Source organism: Rhagoletis pomonella, unplaced genomic scaffold (assembly GCF_013731165.1).
Source record: "Rhagoletis pomonella isolate Grant_MI unplaced genomic scaffold, Rhpom_1.0 Rhpom_scaffold_00008, whole genome shotgun sequence".
Classification (NCBI taxonomy): Eukaryota; Metazoa; Arthropoda; class Insecta; order Diptera; family Tephritidae; genus Rhagoletis; species Rhagoletis pomonella.
Window position 1 is genome coordinate 10,063,298 of NW_023458562.1, and position 17,032 is coordinate 10,080,329.

At 41.1% G+C, this 17,032-nt stretch overlaps 1 protein-coding gene across 1 annotated transcript in view; it reads left to right on the plus strand.

Annotated features, from left to right (window-relative positions):
* The first annotated feature begins 3,311 nt into the window (after positions 1 to 3,311).
* Positions 3,312 to 17,032, plus strand: part of LOC118744151 (matrix metalloproteinase-14) — a 396,751-nt gene continuing 383,030 nt past the window's right edge. The window contains exon 1 of the mRNA XM_036476932.1: positions 3,312 to 3,606. The gene's annotated coding sequence lies outside the window, so the exon portion shown is untranslated. The remainder of the gene's footprint in view (positions 3,607 to 17,032) is intronic.

Sequence of the window (17,032 nt, forward strand, 5' to 3'; positions counted from 1 at the left end):
AAAAAAAAACTCCAAAAATGTCGAATGAAATTTCGAAGTTTAACTTCAGAATCGTTATAATTTGGTCTCAAAGGACCTAGAGGCTTCTACCTTGGCTCAAATTAGAGGTCCTGAATAGCACTAAAGCGTGTTTGTTGTTTGAGTGATATAAAATTGTGAGAAGGATGCACAGCTACATGCAAATAAAAAAATTAAATAAATAATGCATATATTTGTGGATAACAATAGATATAAAAACAAAGGCAAAGACAACGACAACCAAAGATAAATATAAAAATACTGACAAAGACCGAAATTGAGATTAAGGGAAAGATGGAAGTGAAAACGTCGATGAAGATGAAGATTGGAGATGAAACTGAAGCCGAAGAGCAAAATGGCGATGAAGAGGAAGATGAAAATTGAGTCAGGCAAAGACCAAGCCGAAGACAAATACAAATACAAAGATGAAGAAAAAAACAAACAAGAAAATAGATATACAGACAAAAACCAAGCCAAAAATAAACATAAAGATGAAGAAAGAAATGGTTGTGAAGATAAAGGCGCAGGTAGGTAGATATAAGCCTACAGAGTCAAAGGTAATGTTAAAACTGAAGAACTCAGTTCACCTAAACTGAACTCAACTCACCTCTCCTTAACTCACCTCAACTAGTTAATATTGTGTATATGCTCCAAGGTTTCCCTTGTCTCCCGCTCACGACATTTCCTGCAACCGTCCACGCTAGTGATACCCATTTTTTGTGTATGGACAGCCACCAGAATATGCTGCGTAAGCAATCCGGTAATAACTCTGCAATCTTTCTTTGGTAGCCATAACAGGAAGCGAGCATGGTTGCTTTCGCCGTTTTCGAACATAAGTTTTGCAGTTTGCGTCAATCTACCTGGAGGACCTCAGCGCTCCCGTAATGCACACTGCCCCGAGGCGGTGAACCTTCTCCGCTGTCGCGAGATATGACGCCAAGTGACTTCCAGCAGTTATGGAAAATCCAAATTTCCAAATGTACCTAATTTGACAATAGAAATGTACCTTTTTGCCGTCAAATGTACCTTAAAAGTAGCTCACGATTGTATTAACTTTTTTATGCGGCCCTATTATATTCCCTAAAATTACTATAAAGCAAAACAAAAACAATATTTCCCAATTTGTTTTTGTTTTCCATGTAAAATTATGCGAAAGATTTATTCACATGGAATTGGCGATAGGACTGATTATTTTCAGACAATTGGTAACAACTTAATAAATTTATGCATTATTTGCATTAACAAGAAATTAATTGATATATCAATACAGTTGAATTAATATTCATAAAAATTCAATAAAGATATATGTATGTATTTATATTGGGGTTGTCTAGCATTTTTGAAAATCAATACTTTTCGATAGAAAAACTTTGTTTCTCTTTTGGAGATTTTAAATAATATTACCCAACTCTTTATTTAACCATTTTATATTATTAACTATTTTTCACACATAGGACTCCTAAAACCCTTAGAAAATGCAATGGGGGACTCATAAAAAATGCTAGTATTAGAAATGGTAAAATAAGCAGTTAGGTATTATTATTGGCAGTCTTTTAAAGAGAAGCAACGCTTTCCGATGAAAAATATTGATTTTACTGCGTTCTGCACAATTTCAACGAAAACTTATTTTACCCCATATAAAATACATTGAAAACTTTGAACGACCTCTAAATATTTTTTTATATAAAAAAACAGAGGTATAATTTTTTCCGGTATTATTCATTCTTTCATTTTATTTAACCCTGTTTACAAACTGTATATTTTTAGCAGGCTTTCTAAAAGTTACATTTGAGTTTACATGTTTGGGAATTACATAATTATTCAAAAATACACTGAAAGTGAAAGTACTTAAAAAAATATATGCATTGGATTGCTTTCAAATTCTTTTAGAAGTGGTCCTCAAAGGAATAATAAATTTGGTAATTGAAGAGCAGATGCTCGAGGCTTTCCATTTGGCCTAGATTGCACTCCGTACTTAAAGCATTTGTGTCTATTTATAAACAGGCCTTTAACACAAAACCTTATGTGGTACTTCGTGGGCAGACGAACTTGAGCTAAAATTTTACTCAAAATTTGACTTACTTATCCATCGTTGCAAGTTAAATAAATTCCAGCCAGAGTACATTTAGATTACAGATATCTCCGCCTTCCCTAATTGAAATGTACATACATGCAGTGTAGCCACTTTGCTATAAATTCCTCAAAAGGTGAGGAGTTTTCACTGTTCGCAAAGAATTTAATAAAGAAACTTGATCACTTTGCAAATATTTCTTGTTGCCGCAATGACTTGTTCACAATGAACAACGTATTCTAAATATGGTTATTTATTTTGCTATGGTCTAATTGTACCTAAATTGAGCTCAGTGTTCGAAAAACTCGGAAAAAGGTACAATTGTACCTACTTTTCCATCCCTGACTCCCAGCATTCTTTAACATGCGCTTCCACAGCAGCTTACTATCCAAGACTACTATTTTGTGTGGTCTTTAATTGACAATTACTTGGCCACACTCAGCACCCTCCAGTCATCTATCGGTATGTCGGGGTTTTATCTTTGCAGCAGGGGAAGCGCATTTCCGGCTTCACCTCGAGAAGGATGTGTACTTTGCCTTCGGTATTGATGGAATTTCGCCGCGATTTAATGAGGGATGCCCCTTTCATAGGTCTTGGAGACCTTTCAAAACTCTTTTTACCCATGCTAACCACACTTTACCCTTTGTAACTCATCACTTTGACGCTGCTGAACCAGCCTGCTCCGTCAAATGTCGGCATAGGTAAGTTCGGCCCGCGTCCACTTTCGCGAATAAGACTTTCTCTATTAAACATGACTTCTTCCGCGCGTAGGGACTACATGCTCCCATTTTTTTTTTCATACATCAAAAATAAACAACGTGGGCAACGATTTTCACCGCCAGTAGAGCGTGAGCAACAGTGTACAAATCATGCTAAAGAATATATTGAAAACCAATAGGACCATTTTTACCGACACAACTTGTTTATTTCTTAGTCCTCAGGCGGAGTTTTCTAGTGACCCTCGTATAATCAAAACTTGTATGCGTGATCAACGTAAAATTTGGCGTTTTTTGATGCATATTTTAGCGTGTTCGTAAATACAGTAGCTGTGTTTTTTTAAAGAGCTTATCCAGTTTACTCGTCTGATGCCCACAAATTAACGCTTGAAGTTAATGTCTGACTCTCTTCTGCCATTTGTACACAGTCCAGCGGCCTCTAATCGTTTGTCACCTGCATGTCATAGCCTCCTGTTGGGTATAAAAGTATTTCAATAACGTGTTTTCGGATTCAGTCTAGGCGCAAACGCGAACACATTGCGACAGAGCAACGGTCAGAACGGAAACGCGAATCACAACATTGCTTTTCGTCTTGATTTATGTTGTTCTGATTGAGATTATCAAATTCCGCGTCCGAATTTGTACACAGCTAGCGAGGAATACATAGTATTTTACTAGAGTTCCGGTACAAACAACGCTTCCGCACAATCAAGCTTTGTGACAGAGTGATTTCTCAAAGTTATTTCCGATTACGACAAAATAAAAGCTTCGTGTTAGTCAGTGCGCCGGCGTAACTACAAAGTGAGTCATCAAATTAATATCAACGAGAGTGCATGTACATACATATATGCAACCTATATTTTAAATATATATTTTTGCGTTTGTTTATGTATGCACATATGTATGTGATAATGTTAAGATAGGGTGAATTCCAAAACATCAAAATACAGTCAGTATCTTTTCTTTCTAAACCTGAGCAGATTGTAATGCCCGATGTGCGCACTAACGTTAGATGCTAATTTTCAACTAGGTTGCTCAAGCTAGAATTCTTCTAGTGCGGTTTAGAAATAAAAAAAAACTGATGCTTTGTATTTTGGCGTTTTGGAATGAACCGAACATTTTGTGTACAAAAATTATCACTATATTTCAGTCGTTCGTACGGGTAAAAGTCACAGATAACTAATAACTACATATGTATGTACTATGTGCGTATGCAAAATAAATAGAAAAATAACACAAAAATATATTGGAAAAGCAGGCAAGTGCGCATAAAGACTCCAATCATGAACTAATTGTTAAAAAGTGCTTCTAATGGATTAAATTAATTTTTTTTTTTTTGAATGGCAGGCGAATTCACATTTTTCAACTAAATTCCGATCTGTAGAAAGGAAATTGAAAGTTTGCCAGCGTATATGTGTTAACCCTTCACCTTAAAAGGGCCCTTAAAATATTTACTTTACTCCATTTCACTTTTTTTAATCAAAAGCAAAAACAATTTTCCTCTGAAACACATTAAGGGCCGTTTGCACCATGTCTAGTTAACGCTAACTGGAGGTACATCCTTCAGTTAAGCACGTTAACTGCTTTATCGATCACATGTTATATGATGGGTGTCGATAACGTCGATAAAGATGTTTAACTGGGAGTTAGAATTAACTAGACATGGTGCAAACGGCCCTAATGGAAACAAATGTCGGTTTGCCTAAAGCAGCGATTCCCAAAGTGGTCCAGGTGGACCCCCAGGGGTCCACGAGAGACTCGACGAGGGTCTACGTTGGCGTGAAAAAATATGGGATTCAAGAGGTGTAAGTAGGGGTCCACGAAAATTTATTTGGCTTCGATAGTAAAGAATAAAAATGGTTGCTTGGCTTTATCTATCAATGTAGGCAGATAATACACTACTCCAAGAAATTAAGGGAGAAAAAAAACCAAATCTTTCGGTGGTTTTTGACAAACCGTATGTTAGTAAAAAATGGTCGTATGGAGATTTAAAAAAAAGATTTTGAGGCTCTACGGTTCTAATTTTTCTTGGCTAAAAATTTTTAGGAGCTACGGTTGTCATGTAATTCTGACGGACAGCGCAAAAAAAATAATTTTACGATTTTATTTTTTATTTTTTGTGGTCTACGAAATGGAAAAAAAATTGTTGCCGGCATATGGATCGGATAGCCTCTTTATTTAGGATTAATTTCCTAAATTTAAACCCTCCCTTAATTTTCTTGAGCAGTGTATAGTGCTCTTGAGGCACTGCTGCATTTCCGTTACTTTGTGTCTTCATACGTGGGGAAACCTTAAAGGCGATCTGCAAACTAAAAATAAACGGATGTTCGTATATATATTTAACACTGAGCGGGGCGAGGCGGAAATTGCTGCCACAGGATAGTACGCCACCATTACCTTTGTTGAAGGGATTTTATAATCAGCCTTATCATGAATATTCGATGAAAAGTTTTATCGGCGATTTCGGGTGAACGGCATTTCAGATAGAAATTTCGAAGTTGGGATAATAGCCATTAAATTACATTTCAGTAAAGAAACAGTTTTGAACATTCGTACGAGTATTTCGTACATTTCTGAAAATTAACAATTGTTTTGCGGTTTAACTTTGCCAGTTACAGTTATTTCACTCGTGAATACGGTATACGATAGCATGAAAATGATTGGAAGTGAACTATTTCGCAGGATGAACATTCAACATACAATAGCTGAACTGCATGGGCGAAATGTGAACGAGTTCACACGAAATGAAAATTCATTATAAGGCTGAATGTTGATATCCCTGAGGCTAATTCTGGTTTAATTCCAACATTGTGCCCGGAATCACAGATTGTCGAATCTTCACTGATGGTTCCAAAACTGACTCTGGGTCAGGATCTCGGGTCTTTTTCGAAGTTATTGGGGACCATGCACTACATAGTGGAAAAAAGGTAGAGGGACAGGAGGTTAATGCAGTGACAGCCAAGCTGCACTTAAGGTTTTACCCAGCCCTTTAGCTAAGTACTTCCCAACTATGTAGTTCGGCAAGCAAGTCTCGATGTTGGTAAACATAACCAGCTTGCTGTACTCGGAGTTCCACGTCACTCGGGAGTTCCTGGTAATGACATAGCTGACCATTTAGCCAGAGTTGGCTTAGACGAGGCTTTTCTCGATCCGCAACCAGTTATAGCTTCGGCCATCGAAGCCACGATCAGAAACCGGGTTAAAGGTATCCACACATCTATGCCATTCTTTCGGTGCGAATCTGTCCCGACAAATATTACAACAATGCCAACCTTAGTTTTAAATGAGGAGCCACACAGCTACGGGATTCTGTCGGTGCGAATCTGTTCCGACAAAAATTACAATGCCGACCATAGTTTTAAATGAGGAACCACACCCTTGTACGATTTTGCTGCAGCGATTTATTCGAACATTCACAGTTCTTCTCTTTGTCGTGCCGAAATCGCAGAATGCCGCATTTTGAGAACGAAAAAGGTCAATAGAAGGATTTTATAATATTAAAACAAAATTTAACGTAAGAAAGCGAAATATGTTTATTGTAAAAATGTTAAGAATTAATTTTTTGTAAAAAAATATTTTCGGTTGTTTACAAAATTACATTTTTCCCTGCAATAGAATCGCACAGATGTGTGCGTACTTGCGTTTTCGAAGCAGTCAACTCTGTAGCATCAAAAACGGTGCGGAACCGCTCCGACGGAATCGCACAGGTGTGTGGATGCCTTCACTCAGCAATGATTGGGACTGCATACAAAGTTTTGGACTACTAACTGGTCACTTCACGTGGAAAAAACACCTGACTGTGATAGGCGTACATGACAATTCCATTTGCCCATCCCACCTTGAATAGGATGAGACGGTGGAACCCTTTTTGTGCTTCTGCCCCGCCTTTGCAAAAATTAGGGATGAGACATTTGGCCGCGATGTGCTGAGAGACGAACACCTGAGCTCTTTGACACCCAAAAATCTGCTTAGGTTTATTTGCAAATCGTGCAGATTTAATACAGAATAGAAGGGACATGAAAACAGTACAATGGGCGGCATGTAGTCTGAGTACTGTTTTATGCACGCGTTCAACTAAATTTAGCGCTCCCATGCCACTCAAAATATTACTTCTCATCATGATTCAATAATACAAGGTTCGATAAACTGACAGTTGTCTCTCTCGCACCGCTCCCTTAGCAGTGGCACCGTCTTGCTTATTTGCAAATTTGGAAAAAGTATAGCTTTGGTGTGAAATAGAAGTATAAGCTTTTGTGCAATATGTATGTTTACTTGTATATGCATATGAAACAGATTCAACTGATAAAAACATAAATTGTTTTTAAATTGGATGTTTACATAAATCTCATAGTAGCTTTATTCTAATTTTGAGTCCTTTTGCAGTTTTTATACAGCTAAATATCACATAAATTACGTAATTCACGTAGATATAGTAATATTTCGTTTAAAATGCCAGATTTCCTGTAAATATATCACAGCGTACGGCAGTGTACGCGAGTGACGAAAGCAGCTACAGTAGCATGCTGAAATGACTCGCTTATATGTATGTATATATGTACATGAGATTTGGAAGTTTTTATCCAGACGTCCAATCGACATGTTTGAGGTATCGTTGGAAAAGTCTTGCGGACTGTGTCCAGAAAATGTAGTCAAGCTTCATAAACGACTAACCGGATTCTTAAAAATTTGGCTAAAGTGTTGCGAAACGAAAAACATTTTTTTGCTTTTGCCGGTTTAAGGGGGTATGTGGGTGCACCAAACATATTTGGTGTTATTCTATAGGGCAACACCTTTCAAACGATACCTTATATATTAAGTTCCGGCTACTAGTTGGAAAGATATAGAGCTAAATGTATTTTGGTTCCTGTCTCCACTACGAGATGCTTTGCGATGTGTGTAGCGTCTGTACGCACCTTCATTTATTTTTTTCAAACTTTCAAAAATTAAAGTACCAAAAAAACTAGGAAGGTTTTGTTCCAGGATGTTTCGATTCGTAGGCCTTTGTGGGCGTGGCTGGTGCCTGAAATTCGAAAAAGGCAATTTTTTAAACTACCACTGAGGTCGCACTACTCATTCCATACCATTGAAGTGGATATAAGTAGAAGGGTCTTAAAACAAGCTATCTAACGCTGTCTTTTGCGTTTATAAAATATAAATATGTCATAACGTTATCGCCTGAAAACTAAAAATCGGGCTGCTGAAAATAGAGATTTCGGGCATTTTCTCATAAACTGGTCGGTCGATTTCACTATAAGTTTCTACAAGTTTAGCCCAAAACCTTAGCTTTCGTCTGGTATATAGCTTATATCTGGGAAACCTCTTGTTGTGGACATATTATGATTCAAATTGAAAATGAATAAATATGTATGTATGAATGCATTTAGTTCACCCAATGTGCCACTACTACTTACATAAAATGTATAAATTGCCACTGAGCAAAACTACTTGAGAAAAAATCATTAGTTTAATAGCACGAGTGCAACACCGTACACGTGATAGAAGTAAAACTTCTTAAAAAAGCAGAGGTGTGCGCCCCACTTCTTCTTCTTATTTGGCGCTGTAACCGCCTACGCGATTTTGGCCGAGTTCAGCAAAACACGCCAGTCGGTTCTCTTCTGCGCCAACTGACGCCAATTGGAAACGCCAAGCGAAGCCAAGTCCTTATCCACCTGATCTTTCCATCGCAGTGGGGGCCTCCCTCCTCCTCGGCTACCGCCAGCGGGTTCCGAGTTGTATACTTTCAGAGCTGGAGCGTCGGTGTCCATTCGAACAACATGGCCAAGCCAGCGGAGCCGCTGTATTTTAATTCGCTGCATTATGTCCATGTCGCTCATACAGCTCATCGTTCCATCGTCAGCGGTACTCCCCGTCGCCAACGCGTAAAGGCCCGTAAATCGTCCGCAAAATCTTTTTCTCGAACACTCCAAGAGCCGCCTCATCGGATGTCGTTGTTGTTGTTGTTGTAGCGACTACAACAACCCCGCCCAGATCGACTGATATCTCAGTCGTTGTCGTCGAGTTCCACTAACGGCAGCCCCAAGAAGCGTGCAGCCTCTATGGGGTCGGTACACAGGGACGTAGCCGTTAGGGTTATGGGGTTTTCCGGGCATGCGAAGAGATGTTTCGAGTCGTGAGGGGTCTCTCCGCATGCCGGACATTCGTTCGGCACATCCGCATTTAGCCTACACAGGTAGGATTTAGCCTGCTGCAGTAGCCAGTGCGAAGTTGGGCTATTGTTGTTCTGGTCTCCCGAGGCAGATGGAGCTCCGTCGCGTCAATGTCCGGTGTTTGTGTGCCTAGAACGGCATTCACAGGTCTTGAGTCTACATAACTCGAGACTGCATCCCTGTGAACGCCGTTCAGGGCCTATTTGTGAGCAAACGGGTCCAGAGGCTGCTTAATGAACCTCTGGACTACGTCCGTCAGTTCATATATATGCCTCCTGACGTGCCTCGGCGAGGGCTCCTCTGCAAGCGGCTGGTTTGGGTGGCCACATCTGTGGCTCCCAACCAGAAACTACTTGCAGAGCATCGTGTTGTGCTCCCTAATTGGGAGCATTTTCGCCTCGTCGTGGAGGTGGTGTTCTGGTGACATCAGGAGGCATCCGGTCGCTGTCCTAAGTGCTGTGTTTTATACCGTCTGTAGCGTCGTCCACTGCGTCCTACTAGTCCCCGGCGGCCACACTGGTGCTTCGTAGTTTAAAACCGGCCGGCCTATTGCCTTGTATGTTGCCAGCAACGTTTCTTTGTCTTTGCCCCAAGTACTGCCGGCTAGCGACTTGAGGACCTTGTTGCGGCTCTGTACTTTATTGACAATAGCGGTTGCGTTCGCAGAAAAGGAGAGCAGGCTGTCGAATGTTACTCCGAGTATTTTAGGACTATTCACCGTCGGAATTGGTGTGTCATCGACGTGAATTCCTTGCGGAAGCCTGACCTCCTTCGTCGAGGTTGTGAACAGGGTCGCAGAGTATTTCGCAGGGGAGAGGGCTAGACACTTTGCAGTGAAGAATCGAGAAAGTTCAGAGAGATATCCGTTTACTTTCGAACACAGATCATCAATTCCATTCCCAGTCGCCATGATCGAGCAATCGTCGGCGTAAGAGACAATCGAGACTCCCTCTGGTGGTTGAGGGAGCTTTGAAATGTAAAAGTGAAACAGTAGTGAGGAAAGGACACAACCCTGTGGAACCCCCTGTTTTATTTTCCTAAGTTTGCTCGTTTTGTCTCTAAACATTACCGACGAGTGTCGACCACTGATAATTTGCCGACCACCGTTTGAGCCTCTGTGGGAGAAACGAAGCTTCTATATCTTCAAGTAGCGTGGAATGGCTGACAGTGTCAAACGCCTTTGACAAGTCCAACGCTACTAGGATCGTTCTCTCACAGGGACGGTTACGGTTAAGGCCTTGAGTTATCTGAGTGTTTATGGCGTTAAGTGCTGTTGTCGTGCTGTGCACTTTACGGCAGGTTGGCAGGTTTTCTCGGTTTGAGCAGTGGGACCACTCTCCCCACCTTCCAGATGTCTGGGATGATGACAGTGGCCATGGACAAATTGAGGACCTCCGTTAGGTACGCTACCGCCGCAGGACCCACATTTTTCGTCGGGACCCATGGCTTTGGGGGGCTTTCGCCTTCCCGATGGCCACCTGAACTTCACCGCACGTGAAAGCAAGGGGGGCACAGGTTGTTGGCAGTTTGTGCAGCCTTCTGGTCACTCGACGCTTGGCTTTGTCCACCGGAGGATGCAGTATTCACTGCCGGCTAAAATAGCTCGCGCATCGCTCCGGGTCCGACGAAGCATGGTCGCCGAAGGAAATTTCGACTCTGTCGTCGTGCTTCGTCGGGTTGGACAGTGACCTCACGGTTGACCAAAGCTTACTCACACCAGAGGTGAAGTTGCAAGTCTTCAGATGCTCTTCCCACTTATTCTGCTTATGTACGTTTACTAGTTGTCGAGTCTCCGCGTTGAGATCCCTGATACGGGGATCTCCGGGATCGGCCTGACGAAGGCTGTTACGCTCATCGGCTAGAACAGCCGCTTCAGAAGGGAAATTTGGGCGTGGGTCGGTGATACATCCTGCCGGTACGAAGCGAGCGGCAGCAGCGGTGACAGCCCTGCGGACCTTACGTTCACCAAGGTGGACGTCGGTTGGTGTGGGGAGACCAGCGAAAGTGTTTTAGAAAAGTTGATATATGTTCGGTGCACCGCGGAAGCAAAGTCGGTTGGTTTATCGATCGAGATGACTATGCACCTGCCCTGATGCCAAAGTCAGCATAGGTCGCCATGGTATGCTGTTTATCAGACCAGCGCTGACTATTGTTATGTCTGGCGAGCTGCAGAAGCTGCCCACAATCCTGGTGGGTGCGTCGTCGTTCATTGTGCAGAATGTCGAATCGTCTATCTGCTCAGCCAAGTCAGTTCCCCTACGATCGTTTGACAGGCTTGAGTGCCAAAGATCGTGATGCGCATTAAAGTCGCCCACTACCACACGGTTTTTACCTCTGAGGAGCGCACCTATATCAGGGTGATATCCTGCCTGCAGTAGGTGACAGGGGGAATATAAACGTTAAATATTTCGAGCTCAACATCGCCTGACCGGATAGCAATGCCCTGACACTCTAGGGTGGTATCCCTGCAGTCGATGTCTAATTCGATAACACGATACTGCACGGTGTGGTGCGTAATGAACGCTAAGCCACCACCATTATACCGCTCGAGATCTCGACGGTGCACGTTGTACCCGGCACAATACAACAGTGTTGAATTTCTGTGCAACTTCGTCTCCTGGACCGCAGCTATCAATATGCCATGCCTTCCCATGAAGACGGTAATCTCCCCGATCTTGCTCTTGATTGAAGGAGCTTCATGTGGTTCGGGAGACGTGTGGTGATGCGGGGTGTGAGGGATGTGTGTGGTCGTGCCGTAGTTGGCTGTGTGCGCTGCTGAGGTGGTTGCCGCCCTGTGGTGGTGGTGGCAGGCGTCGCTGTTGAGGTCTACGACCGAGCAGCGCAACACGGGCCCGTGAAGTTCCTCGTCCAATCTCGCGTGGTGCACAGACCTGAGCATGCCCTAAAGTGGCACCAGCCAAGGCAGGTGTTGCGCTTGACTGATGTAACATTACGGAATATCCTAGTCTGACATACCGTGCAGATCATAGGAGGAACCAGGAGTTGTTGTCGGCGGCGTGTGAGTGGTGGTGCGATTGTGTGTGTTCTGTGGTCTGTGCCGTTGTGGTGTGGTCTATTGTGTTATGTTGTTGTGCTGTGGTGTTTGTGTGGGACTGCTCAGGTGGACTGGGGTTAGCCGTGGAGGCTGATGTCATCGGCATTAGCCAGCAACGCTCCTGTAGTAAATTGTTCCTGAGCGGTTCAGTTCTGCAGCTCTTATCTTCTCCAACATCAGATTAAAGAAGTTACATGAAAGGGACTCGTCCTGCCTGAAACCCCGTTTAGTGGCGAACGGCTCGGAGAGGTCTTTCCCAATTCTGACCGAGCTGGTGGTATTGCTCAACCTCATTTTACACAGCCGTATGAGTTTTGAGGGGATGCCAAATTCAGACATGGCGGCGTATAGGCAACTCCTTTTAGTGCTGTCAAAAGCGGCTTTAAAGTCGACAAATAGGTGGTGAGTGTCGATCCTTTTCTAGGGGGTCTTTTCCAAGATTTGGCGTATTCTGAATACCTGGTCTATGGTGGATTTGCCAGGTCTAAAGCTACACTGATCAGTCCCAATCAGTTCATTGACGGTGGACTTCAGTCTTTCACACAATACGCTCGATAAGACCTTGTAACCTATGCTTAGAAGGCTGATCCCGCGGTAGTTGGCACGAATGGCGGGGTCACCTTTCTTGTGGATTGGGCAGAGCAGACTTAAATTCCAGTCGTCGGGCATGCGTTCATCTGACCATATTCTGACCAAGAGTTGATGCATGCACCTTATCAACTCCTCGCCGCCGTACTTGAATAGCAGCAGCTTTGTTGTTTTTGAACCGCGTTATTGCTATTCGTACCTCGTCATAATCAGGCGGTGGAATGTCGACTCCGTCATCATCGACTGCGGGCTCGGGTTCTTCATCTCCACAACTTTCCGTGCTGCTACCATTCAGTAGGGCGGAGAAGTGTTCCCTCCATAATTTAAGTACGCTCAGAACATCGGTTACTAGGTCGCCATTGTTGTTCTTACAGGAGTACGCCCTGCTCTTGAAACCTTCCGTAAGTCGCCTAACTCTTTGGTGAAATTTTCGGGCATTCTTCCTGTCGGCCAGCATTTCAAGCTCTTCGCACTCACGTATTACGGTTTGACGTTCCCTTACAAAAGATTGCATTTACGAAGGGCGGAGAAAGGGGAAGAATGTAATACCTTCGTACGAAAATGGTAATAGAAAATTATGCAAAGTTGGTAATTAGTTGTGAAATTTCTTTTGTAAATTCTAATCAAATAATAATTTGAGGTAAAATCTTCGAGTGACGAAAGCTGAACTAGAAACACAAAATTTATTATATCAATTTCGTGACGAGAATTATACGCATTTTATAACTGCCTTGGAAACATACGGAATTTTTTTTTATTTATTCGGAACGCAAAATAAAAAACAGAACTTTTTCAATGACGTGGATGTCAAGGCGCGAATGTGCTGACTGTTTGTTTGATGACAGGAGATACTTCGTCTTGTCCTCGTTTACCACCAGACCCATTCGCTTTGCTTCCTTATCCAACTTGGAAAAGGCAGAAGAGACTTCGCGGTTTTTGTAACCGATGATGTCGATGTCATCGGCATAACCCAGCAATTGCACACTCTTGTAGTAAATTGTTCCTGAGCGGTTCAGTTCTGCAGTTCGAGATCACCTCTTAAAAAAGGAGGAGCTTTTCTTTATGTTATTAGTGTAGGTAACACAGGGCAACACCGATTTTGGTGGGGCAAATTTTAAAGAGGTTTTTGATAGACAATTTTGTGCTGAGTACGAATCCGTAAGTGTAAAGTTTCCATTAGCTCCAGATTTTGAGAGAAACGTGGTGGAAGTGTCAAAAAATCGTGTTTTTTGCAATATTTTAGAACCTCTTGCAAGGAAACAAAAGGTAATAGAACCTTCCACTTAGGCTTAAATTAAAGCTAGAACTACATCAAATACTATTCCTGCACCTTGTCCTGATGGTCACCTAAACTCATTTACGTTTTATCGTCCAACAATAAAAAAATACTGGAAAATTATGCAATAGAAAAAAAAATGTGTAAAAATCAGTGTCAGCTGTTCAATAAATGACCTTAGGTGACCTTAGGGTCAAGGAGCAGGAATGGTATTTTCAGGGATTGAAGTCGGAAGTCCAGGCCTTAAATTAAGCCTAAGTGGATGGTTCTACCACCTTTTGCTTAATTTCGGTAGGTACTCAAACTTCCCAAAATCAGTTTCTCCTGTTCATCAAATGATTATACACTGGCGGTCATTAGAATAGACCCGCCTTACTTTGAAGACTTTTGGCTATATTTCCATGGTGTATTTTATGTTTAATATCTGTATATAGTTACACCATTTATAACTCAAGAACGGCTGGACCGATTTTTATGTTTGTTATATTTGTTTTTTGAATTAGTCTACCTTCCGAATAGCAGAATAACTATTAAAACAACCTCTATGTGGCGCTGTAAAGGAGTTATTAGCAAAACCCGTATTTATGGTCCGACTCAATTCATATTTTAGATGTGTATTGACAATAGGGTAAACAATACCATTGAAAAAAAGAGGGTTGCGTTGGAGTCGCGTTATTACTAAAAACCGTGATTATGGTCCGATTCGTCTCATATTCGAGATATGTATTGACAATAGGAAAAGCAATACCATTGCAAAAAAAGAGCCTCCAAGTGGAGTTGGAGTCAGTGGTGGATACACTGGGGGGTGGGTGGGGTTGGTGGTCGATGGGGGCGATCGCCCCCTCTCCCAGAGCTCGAAAAAGCAAAATTTCGAATAAAATATTACCTCAAACAAGAAATTTCAAAAACAAAAATTGTTAATTTTTGTTTTTTTTAATCTTCAATCGTAACCATTTTTTAGGCTTGCAACAAGATTATTTATAGAATAAGAAATCGTGTAAAACTCTTCGTCAACGTGAAAAATTAAAGCAATGGGTATGTAGAAACTAAGAATGTATGTATGTATGTATGTCAAAGCGACCTTTCTGATAATACTTTTTGTTTATTTCAGCGGTGCACGTATGTAGGAAATTTCACTTTGAACTGTGTATCCAGACATTTATATGCGCATAAAAATATTAATGACTTCAAAAATATAATAAAAATTAAAAAGTTAAATTAAAAAATTACAAATTAAAAGTTTACTTCTCCAAGCGCCCTCGCTTGACTTGAATCGTGCTAGGGAAACAGTCAATGGCACTGTGAATACTTTTCGAAATTATAGAGAAAATGCTGACACATTTTTCTGAAATATTTTCAAAAGTTACCGATATCGCCAAGGAATTGGATTTTGACATTGTCCTTCCTCGGAGAGCGAATAGACGTGCGTCTAACGCTGAAGATTATTATCGAAAGGCAATATTTATACCGATATTGGATAATATTTCGATCTACGAGAAATGTTGCCGAAAAGACATTAAACATTTTTTACTTGAATTTATTACTTCCATCTAAAATTGAGGAATATAATACGCCTAGCGAAAAAAATAATGCTACCGAACGTGTAAAATCGCTTGGAAAACGATACGAACTTTTCTTAGTAAAACCACGGTATCAATTTGGAAGGAGAGTATAAAGTGTGGTTGGAACGATGGACAAATAAGGAAAGCGAAAATCCATTCCGAAAATCAGCAGCTGAAGTTCTTGGTAAATGCGATGAATATGCTTTTCCATTGATTAACAAACTTCTCCGCATTCTGGTCACATTTCCAGCTAGTAACGCCACTTCCGAAAGAAGTTTTGCAACCCTTCGCCGGTTAAAAACATGGTTGCGTAGTACCATGAATGAAGAAAGACATAGATCTAGCACTTTTACACGTACACTTAGATATTGAAATTGACACTGAAAGGATAATGAGAGATTCGCAAAAGAAAAGCGCAAAATTGAATTTGAAATTTAAATTATTACAAAATTCTGAGTATCTAAGTTGTTAAGTTACTTAATTACATCCTTCATTTTACCAACATTGTAAGCAAGAAAGAAGTATTTATATGTATATATTGCATTAATAAACCCAAGGTATATCTTTACATCCTGCGTTTCTTTTTATAGTACATGCAACTGTTTTATTAGAGCTTGCACCAAATTCACAAAATGAAAGGTAATATTATATCACAAAACACTTTACTTCACACTTCATAAAAAATACTCGAACCTACATTTCTTCCAAAATAACTTAAAATCGCACACACGGAAAAACCAAAAAGATTGAAAAATCATGACCCTTTTTTCTTTGGTCTGTCGATTTTAGAACTGGTTCGGAACTATAGAATAGGACTAGTTCGGAACTATCGAAAAAGGGATGCAGCGGGGGGCAATTGACACTTCCTAGGACATCGTAATGTTGAATTCGCCAGTTGCTTGCATGCAAAAGAGATTTATCGCGAACCAGTACTGGGTCTAAATGTACTAGAAGCGCACAAGTTCAGAACTAGAAATTTTCCCCACAGGGTATGGTCAGATGTGGGCACTACCGCAAACAAGCGTGAACCAAAAGTGAGAATGGGTTAGTGTGCCTAAATTATTTAACCGTTTTTTTTTTGCCTAAGGGTCTGATTATGCATACTTCGCATAACTTCGCACAACCATTTGTACCAGTGTACTAAAAATGTAACTTAAGAAAATGTGAAGCAAAATCTAAACTCAACCCTATTAAGCTGGCATTTCAGGGTACTATTTTATATACAGTATACGAGCAACCCTGCACTTGCCTGGCTACGCCCATGGTGGCAACCCTAACTGGAACTTTATACCGGCGTGGCACCTCCCATACAAGTAGAATTTTTCTTATTGCATATCTCTAGAATTGTTCTTGGTAGATTACTGGAACTTGGAGTGGAGATACATATATGAAATTAATCGCATAGTTATGGAGCTATTGGAGTTCCAGTTGGCGCTGGAGTGGAGTTATTACTAAAAATCTTTTTTTATGTATTTGTCAATGTTATAGTGGCTTATTAACATTTTTATTTTTAATATTTTTATTGAGCTTTGTGCACTTGATAGTAGTTGGTTGAATAAGGAAAATGAATTAGCAACAA